At 56.1% G+C, this 7,733-nt stretch overlaps 1 long non-coding RNA gene across 1 annotated transcript; it reads right to left on the reverse strand.

Annotated features, from left to right (window-relative positions):
- Positions 1-4,807: 4,807 nt before the first annotated feature.
- Positions 4,808-5,566, reverse strand: LOC146867041 (uncharacterized). Its single transcript, XR_014966057.1, has 3 exons — positions 5,484-5,566; positions 5,033-5,119; positions 4,808-4,941 (listed from the first exon to the last, which is right to left on the reverse strand). It is a non-coding gene; the product is annotated as an uncharacterized LOC146867041 (long non-coding RNA).
- Between the last annotated feature and the right edge of the window lie 2,167 nt (positions 5,567-7,733).

Consider the following 7,733-nt stretch of genomic DNA (forward strand, 5'->3'; position numbering starts at 1 on the left):
AGGCAGCCAAAACAGCCATGTGGCAGACCATCGTCGATGCTGTGAATGCTGTTGCGGACACCAGGAGGACCAAGCAGGATTGCCAGAACAGGTGGTACGATCTGCGGAGGAGGGTCAGAGCCAAGAGGCAGGAGGAACACGACCAGGCCAACGCCACCGGAGGAGGGCCCTCCCGCAGAGCCGTACAGTACCATCCCTGGGAGGAGAGGGTGATGGCCATACTGCCGGTGGAGGCAGTTGAAGGAGTAGAAGGACTCCGAGACCCGGGTGAGTACACAAACAACGCACCTCACATGGGGGGAACTGCAACCACAACCAAAATCAATAACAGGCACGCAACCACCACAAGCCATCGCATTACTCAACCACACTCCATGAGCAGGCACATGCCACTGCTGCCACCATGCCCCATGCACCCAGCTGGACAATGTCAAGTCACAGGCCACAGAAGACAACAACACATGACACGGTAACCCGGATGGCGGGAGGCTGGGCACCAAGAATCACATAGTGCGACTCCAAAGCAGACAACAATGCCCTCTGCCCATATGGCCTAGGTCACAGCCAGACAAACACTGTGTCCCAACACAGGAATGACTTGCCAGCAAATGGCGGACGCCTTGCATCAACACATGGGGGTGAAGGCACTGTTTTGCACATGCCAGCAGCTAATGAACAGCCAACAGTGTGAAAGAGTGGCAGCACACACCACCACAGCAGCAGCGCACAGACACACAGCAGACAAAATGGGTGCCTGGAGATCAGAAACAAACTCACATCAACAGGCCAAGGGCCACTCAAAGATCTGCTAACAGTGTGTGCCCAGGAAGCTGGGCCAAGGTGACAGAGGGTGACACACGGAGGGAGGGAGAGGGGGACACAGAGGGAGGGAGAGGGGGACAGAGAGGGAGGGAGAGGGGGACTGAGAGGGAGGGAGACGGACAGAGGGAGGAGGCTGACACACGGAGGGAGGGAGAGGGGGACACAGAGGGTGGGAGAGGGGGACAGGGAGGGAGGGAGAGGGGGACTGAGAGGGAGGGAGACGGACAGAGGGAGGAGGCTGACACACGGAGGGAGGGAGAGGGGGACACAGAGGGAGGGAGAGGGGGACAGAGAGGGAGGGAGAGGGGGACTGAGAGGGAGGGAGACGGACAGAGGGAGGAGGCTGACACACGGAGGGAGGGAGAGGGGGACACAGAGGGTGGGAGAGGGGGACAGGGAGGGAGGGAGAGGGGGACTGAGAGGGAGGGAGACGGACAGAGGGAGGAGGCTGACACACGGAGGGAGGGAGAGGGGGACACAGAGGGTGGGAGAGGGGGACAGAGAGGGAGGGAGAGGGGGACTGAGAGGGAGGGAGACGGACAGAGGGAGGAGGCTGACACACGGAGGGAGGGAGAGGGGGACACAGAGGGAGGGAGAGGGGGACAGAGAGGGAGGGAGAGGGGGACAGAGAGGGAGGGAGAGGGGGACAGAGAGGGAGGGAGACGGACAGAGGGAGGAGGCTGACACACGGAGGGAGGGAGAGGGGGACAGAGAGGGAGGGAGAGGGGGACAGAGAAGGAGGGAGACACAGGGAGAGCAAATCAGTCCTTTGGTGTGTGGGAATGTCTGCTCGTCAGCAGGTGGACTGCGTGCATGTAGACAAGGGTGCCCAGTGCCAGAACCCCCCCTCTTCATCATGGCAAAACGCAGGGCCATGTTACAACCTGTACACGAGCACAAGGACAGCCACCTGCATCATATGAGTGTGTGGATCCACTCCATGTGCACATGTACAGTGCTACAAGGAAGGCGCAAACGCATAGCTCGGCACACATGCACACTCCACTGCTGACTGCAGTCACACTTGACGCAGCAAGTAAGACTGTGCCACACATAGTTAAAGGGGCCAAATTGGTGCCCAAGGGACACACACATGCACAAGTGCACTGTGAGTGGAATGCAAGACAGATCCTAATTCCAAGAGGAAATGTGCCAACTTTGTAACGGATGAAACATGGATGTTGCATGGATCAAAATTAACATTGTCTCTCTCACACACAGGTCAACGTCGTGCTGCACCCCCCAACACTGGGGGGGAACACTCACAGGACCCGGATCTGCAGGAGACCGATCCCACCGGCAGCGACCACTCTCACCACTCTGCGGACGACCCCGACCGACCTGGCCCCTCTGGTGTCCAACCACCTGCAGCACCTGCGTCAGGTACAACCGTGCCAACCACCACCCCCACTCCTGCCACATCCCAGGAGACACCCAGGATCCCTGCCCCAACACCACAATGCAGCCAGGCTCGCCAGGAGGGACACGGTGTCCCGGGCACCCAGGAGGAGGCAGGCGACAACGCCAATGCCACCCCTCAGGGGTCCCGGAGACCCCATGTGCCCACAAGTGCAGGCCAGACGCAAGTGGGCAGGGGTGGTGGGAGTGGAGAGCGGCGGAGGCGCGAGCCTGACCAGTTGGCTGGGGATCCGGTATTTTCCCATGTCCGTAACATCCTGGACTCATACCGGCAGGACACCACGGGCATGGCCCAGGTTGTGTCCGTCCTCGAGGGGATCAAGGTCCAGCAGGCCCAGCAACATGCGGAGCTAATAGCCTGTCTACAGCTACACCAACGGAGGATGGAGGACAGACAGGCTCAGCAAGTGACGGCGTCCCAGGGGATTCACGCTGAACTCCGTCGGATGGCCGACACCATGGCCGACCCTCCCTGTGCCAGAAGGCGGAGAACATCACCACCCACAGGGAGGGATCATGAGGAGGAGGAGGAAACATCCGACGGAGCATCCCAGACGTCGTCACGGCCTGCTGCTGAGGTTCCCCGCAGGAAGCCGGGTCGTCCACGGAAAGGACCGTGAGGGTGGCTGCTACATCACCATCTCCCAGGACACCTGGCCTGGCACCTGGCCCACTGGAGCAACAGCATCACAGCATCAAGAGACATTCTCTGCCACATGGCCCTGCTGGTCACTGGCTGACCAATGTTGACAAAGACTGTGGCATGGACTCTGAGGATTTCCAATGGCAAGGACACCAACTCCCCTACTGAACTTTGGATTCCCTAATCCCGGAAAGGCCCTCACTTGGCCCCCCCCCCCAATAATAAATCACACTATTAAGAGTAGATGCCTGCTGGTAGCATTATTACCTAACATGTGTCTTGTACAGTCTAAACATGCCTGAGTCATCTGTTCACTTCAACCATCCACACCCTGGGGCCTGAGTCTGGCACAGGACACATGGGTCACAGTTTTCTAGGCAAGACAGACATGGAGCACCATACACACCCGTGATGGTCAGAACCAGCTGAGGGGGTGGCCGAACAACCGTGCTGACAGACACATTGAGTACAGCAACAGTCATGCGCAGAGGTCAGGGATCCTGGCCCGTGTCCTGGGGGGCACCCAGGTACGTGTAGACAGGTGGCAGAACCATGTCCTGCAAGCTTGAGTCCGGTGGATGCAGAGAATGGGGTCATGGACAACGTTGGATGCATGGGGATGGCACATGTCACAATACCCACACAGTCATGGACATCATGCCCATTACACAGTCTCAGCACACACACACAGCTTGCATCTTGCCACTCGACACATTGACACATAGCCACAATCAGGGAATACCATGCCAGACATGCAGGATGCACCGTGCCAACACACCAGCATTGACTGAGAAGAGGCACCTTGGAGGCATAGGGACACCTTTAATAGTCATGTGTTTGGGATTGCAGAGGCAACTTGAAGTACACATGAACACATCATGTGGAGTAACATGTGGCTCCAACACTGGCACCCCCCTTCTGCAGCACAAATGCGTGATAGCCATGGAACTGGCACACAAGTGTCGGATAATAGCTAAATACCCACAGCTGCTCACGGAGAGCCTGCCATACACCATACATCCGCTGATGTGGAAGTCCCACGCCATGTCAAGACAATGTTAACCGTATGTGTCCGAGGGCAGTGTCACACACATTGATGCCTTCATCACAATCCACCATCCCATCACTGATGACTGACAACCAGGCAGCCCATCTATTCAGGTGTACCCAGCTGCATGTCGTGTCCCATGGGGATGCCACATGTCTGCAGAGGACCCAAACCCCGACCGGGGCAGTGTGCACACATCGTGAACAACTGCCACACCCAATACACCCCAGATGCATCCCTTACCCCATGGAGACTTCCAAACGTGTCCGTGCCTGTAACGCTGAGTCAGCCCACGATGCCATGTCCATGAGGAATAGCAGTGCCACAACAATGCAACCAGCAAACGGCATGCGCAGGTACCTGGGGAAGAGAGACACACAAGAAGTCAGCCACAAGAAGCACAGCCACTTGCATGTGCATTTACTCGACACATGTATGTATGACAACATGCTAGGTCACAATTATGCCTGGGGAAATACTACCATCACTGCCACCATCACTCCAGTGACACACCCACACACACCTCTGACCCACGTGCCATACATGCAGGTGGAGACACACATCACAACGCATGCCACACGGGGACCAATGCGTGCACACTCAGACCCTGGTACTCACCACTAAGCAAAGAAGTCGCGTATGAGCCGAGTCCGGATGTCCTCTTGCGGCTCCACATCCTCCACATCACTAGCCCCATTGCCAAGCCCTTCGTCCTCCACGGGTGGATGGTCCTCGTCATCTTGATCCAGGATGAGGGGCACAGCTCTTTCAACTGCCATGTTGTGCAGCATGCAGCAGACCATGAAGATCTTGCAGACCTTCGCCGGGGCATATGGGAGTGCGCCGCCGGTCTTGTGGAGGCACCGGAATCGGCTCTTCAGCATGCCAAACGTCCTCTCTATCACTCGCCTTGTCCGGCCATGGGCGGTGTTGTAGCGGAGCTGGGCCGGCGTGATGGGGTTGCGGAGAGGTGTCAGCAGCCAAGGCATGTTGGGATAGCCAGCGTCCCCTAAATGGAAAGCACATGGATATCGTTAGAACTGGCGAAGCGGTAGTGCTGCTCGGCCAAACAGAATACAGGACAGACAGACTGTACCCACCAACAACACATGCACGTTCGTTGCGCAGCTGCATCATCATATCAGGCATCCCGCTACGCCTCATGATGTAGGCATCGTGTGCTGATCCTGGAAAACGAGCACAGACATGTGAAATCACCATGTTGGACAGACACACCACAAGGGCATTGATGGAGTGGTAGTGCTTCCGATTGCGGTACGCCACCTCCCGTGCGTGTGGTGGTACCAAACCTACATGTGTCCCATCTATGGACCCAATGACATGGGGCATCCCTCCCAGGGCATAGAAACCACACTTGACCTCAGTCATCTGTTCAGGGGTTGGGAACTTGATGAAGTCATCCAGGTGAATCAACATGGCCTCCAAGAAATCATGCAGCACACCGCTGAACATGCTCTGGGACATGCCACCAACATGAGCTATGGTATATTGGAAGGTACCCGTGGCAAGGAAATGTAGGGCAGCCATTACCTTCAGCTGGGGTGTCAGTGCCGTAGGATACCTGTGCTGCGGTTGCAGGTGTGGTGCCAGTCTCGCCGTCAGCTCCAGAATCAACGGTTGGGTGAAGCGGTAGAGCCGGATCCTGTCATTCTCCTGCATGGTGGCCAAGTCTGGAATTCTTCGGGCAACAGGAGGCGCTCTGCAGTAATTTGGAAGTGACAAGGAAGAGTGAGTGCACTACGAGAACAACTCATGTCTACTGAGCACATGTAAATCTGCCAATACACACATGCCACATAGGGAGTCAGGCATGTGCTACATGCCCAGGACACGTATGGATGCAAGGTGACACTCCTTCCAAGACCCAGCTACACACGGTGATTGAGAACCTCCCCATGCCACGCCATGGGAATAGCTGTGTCCCAGTGCAAGTGCACTGCCCGACGCAAGACAGGAGTGACATACACCCACACATCAGCAGAAGTGTGATGCTGATTGCAGAGACTGGCAGCGGAACACTTGAGCCACAGGTCACATGACATTACACTAGTCCAGCCCACACACCTTGCCATGAAGGTGCACATGTCATGACTCCCCACACATTCCTTGTGAGTTTGCTGACATGGCCTTGTCACGCTACTCCGTGTCCCTTGCATACATGTGCACCTCACATCCGGTAACACATGTGGCATGGTGTTGGGAACAGTGTGCAATGACAATCTACACACAGCCACATGTTGGTTGCTGCAACGGCTGCAGCTTTTGAGGGTGCAACAACATCAACCCGATGTAAATCCCGGACACATATATGGCATAGTCACATTGTGCACTGTGGGTAGTGATGAGTCATGTGTCATGACCCCTGTACCGGGCATCATGGGACACTTCCGTGTGTTGGTGTCCGTGCCATGCCAGTGACGCTCACCCCAAGTGCGCAGTCCCACATGCACACATGTCAAAGGAGTCAAGGGCATGCCTGGCACACATTGCACCCTCACACAGTACACATGTACACATCTCATCATACATCTGGTGCCTTCTCCACTCAGGAGGCATGTTCCACATCACAGCCTGTGACACCTGTGCCCAACACATGTGGTAATGCACAGACGATGCCTTGGTGTCCATTCCTGGACAAGTATGTCCATCCATGGACAAGTATGTCCGCCCTATTCCGACATGTGTGTCGCCTATCACCACAGTGATGTGTAAAATCCGCCGTACTGCTGCTGAGAGGGCCTGTGCATGTTCCCAAATCACTGTGGGAGTGCTGCCGTATGTGTACCCATCGTGATGGCGAGCGTAGATGCGAGTGTACGGTCCGTACCACTACGGGTACGCATACGCGTGCAGACCCATAGTGATAGTGAGCGTAGATGCGAGTGTACGGTCCGTACCACTACGGGTACGCATACGCGTGCAGACCCATAGTGATAGTGAGCGTAGATGCGAGTGTACGGTCCGTACCACTACGGGTACGCATACGCGTGCAGACCCATAGTGATAGTGAGCGTAGATGCGAGTGTACGGTCCGTACCACTATGGGTCTGCACGCGTATGCGTACCCGTAGTGGTACGGACTGTACACTCGCATCTACGCTCACTATCACTATGGGTCTGCACGCGTATGCGTACCCGTAGTGGTACGGACCGTACACTCGCATCTACGCTCACTATCACTATGGGTCTGCACGCGTATGCGTACCCGTAGTGATAGTGAGCGTAGATGCGAGTGTTCGGTCCGTACCACTACGAGTACGCATACGCGTGCAGACCAAAAGTGATGGAGAGCGTAGGCATGCATGTACGGGCCGTTGCCATGCATTTGGGGTGCCCTAGGGCCCCCACACGCACCGTACCTGTGTGTGATGCTCCAAATTACATGGGGGACAAGTATTAAGGCCTACATGCATGCTGGTTGTCATGGAGACCAAGTTCAAAATTGGAAATTGTTCTGGAAGGTGCACAGCAGAAGTCAGTTGGGATTTGTCTACTTTGTTGCAATGTGTTTGTGGGGCTGACATCATGCAGGAGAATGAAACCGATAGAGAACCCACAGACTGCTAGGTTTGAAGGGATTGGTGGAAACATAGGATGCAAATGTGAGTGACCAATCTCTCTGTACTCCTGTGCATGAGACTGGGCAGAAGGGCACATATAAGGCAGCCAGGTCCCATGAGGGAGCACTTGCCTGCACATCTTTGCATTCGTCGACCCAGCTGCTGCTACTGATTCCCTGGAACCATGTCAAGGGCTGTGGAGAGGACACAGCCATTCACC

Source organism: Triturus cristatus, chromosome 1_2 (assembly GCF_964204655.1).
Source record: "Triturus cristatus chromosome 1_2, aTriCri1.1, whole genome shotgun sequence".
Taxonomy (NCBI): Eukaryota; Metazoa; Chordata; class Amphibia; order Caudata; family Salamandridae; genus Triturus; species Triturus cristatus.